Below are 1916 nucleotides of genomic sequence, written 5' to 3'. Positions count from 1 at the left end.
AAATATGCCCTAATTTTATAGTGTTGTGGATAAAAAATAACAAGATATATATTGTGGTCGAGAATATTATTCTGTTGATGGCTACACATCTATTATCAAATATTGACATTCAGCTGAGCCATAATTAGGTCCAGTTCAGAGGTTCTCTTCTTCCTTACTCATCTTCACAGAATTCGCATTGTCAGCCCAACACCATTGGCTGGCTCAGGATAACATAGTAGTACTTTCAGTGAGAAATAAGTTAACCATCTTTGGAGTAACTGATTAATAACAATTAGAATAGAAAAACAGTCACCGCAAGGAAATTTGATAAAAATATTTTAAATATTTTTTTTTTTATTTTTTAGGTGAGGCGACCCTTGGTTGACTTCACAGATTGCAAGGACCTTGTCAGCTTACTATCTCTTATTTTTTTATTTTCTTTTTTATGCCTACAGCACCTGGTCTTCCTAGGTGGTCTCCCATCCAAGTACTAACCAGGCCCAACCCTGCTTAGCTTCCGGGATCAGATGGGATTGGGCTTGTTCACGGTAGCAAGGCCGTAGACTAAAAATTATTTTAAATTTTATAAAACCATTTTCCTTTTTCCACTATCAGGACGAAAAAGGTAATTATTTTTATTTTATTGTTGAAATTGAATTTCTTTGAAATTAAAAGTATAACAGTTTTGATGAAAAGCACAATGTGTTTGGCCACAGGTATAAAACAGTGAGGGAGGGGCTCCACTTTGTGTTTTAACAAGCTTTCCAGAGGAGCAGGATTCCCAGTAAAGATAAAAAACCACCTGTTTATTACATCTTAGGTTTGATTGTCTACAAAGGAGCCATCATATTGCTCCATCAACTCAGAGCTTGTTAGAAGTACAAATTCCCAAGTCTCTTTCCAGACCACTGAGTCAGAGTCTCTGGGAACCTGTGTTTAAGAATCTCTCAGTTATTTATAGCCTCTACAAGTATACCCTGGGATAAGGGTCCAGGTGCAAGTAATTTTTTTTAAGGAAGTTCGCCTGGAGAAATCAATAAGGGAGCATGGAAAACAATGAGGAAGAGGAAGACATAGGCAAGAGGGCAGTTTCCGGTGAGGTCTCAGTCTTAGTTTGGTCCTGGGAAGACCTCAAAGAGTAGGAATTATACTTTATTGTTAGGCCCTCTAGGCATTCTTACAAGGCGTTGCTCTCCACCCCTAACCAGGCACTCTCTACTCTCTCTGAATTCTTGGTGAATCAGCTCCAGTAGCCCAGGAGCAGCTCTCCAATGAAAGATGCAGGATGAAGCTACTGGAAGTAAAGCACCCAAAACTTGAGGTATGAATGTGCAAAACTGAGGAAAGAAATCCGAAGGGACTTTGGTGGAAGAAAAGATGTTCTTGACTTGGAAATATGGAGCTTTCTTTCAAATCCTCAACATGTCTTATTGTTTGCTTTTTAGCGTTGAGTAAATTATATATGGATCTAAGCCTGAGCTCTAGTTTTATACCTGTAAAATTGGGTTGAGAGTGTATAAACATTTTAAAAAGCAAGATAATGCATAGACAAGTATGTACTAATATAGACTCACGCATCATAAGTATGCAGGAGATATTGGTACTGAAATAGTTAAAATAATTGTATTCCCTTTGTAGGTCTCTAAATGATTGGAATGTATTAATTCAGTATAATTTAAGATCAGCACTGTGAAGTAAGCTGGAAATACGTTTTCAAATATCAAAGAGCCTAGGTTAACCCATTTTTAATTGAAAACAATCCGTAATGATCCATGATGTGAACCTCCACATATTTATTTATATCAATAATATATTTAAATTATTGTTCTATGGTCAATTAGTAATCTTTCAAATGTGTTTAAAATGTAGTCATGAGGGATATACATTCCACTCAAAATTTGCATTTTTGAGGAAATCACTATAAATAACAGCTC

At 36.3% G+C, this 1916-nt stretch overlaps 1 pseudogene; it reads right to left on the bottom strand.

The window, feature by feature from the left end:
• Positions 1 to 428: 428 nt before the first annotated feature.
• LOC112475920 lies at positions 429 to 547 on the bottom strand (annotated as a pseudogene).
• Positions 548 to 1916: the final 1369 nt, after the last annotated feature.

Source organism: Pteropus alecto, unplaced genomic scaffold (genome assembly GCF_000325575.1).
Source record: "Pteropus alecto unplaced genomic scaffold, ASM32557v1 scaffold152, whole genome shotgun sequence".
In the NCBI taxonomy this organism is placed as follows: Eukaryota; Metazoa; Chordata; class Mammalia; order Chiroptera; family Pteropodidae; genus Pteropus; species Pteropus alecto.
Note: the sequence above shows the minus strand (reverse complement) of the source record. Positions and strands in the feature narration are given on the sequence as shown.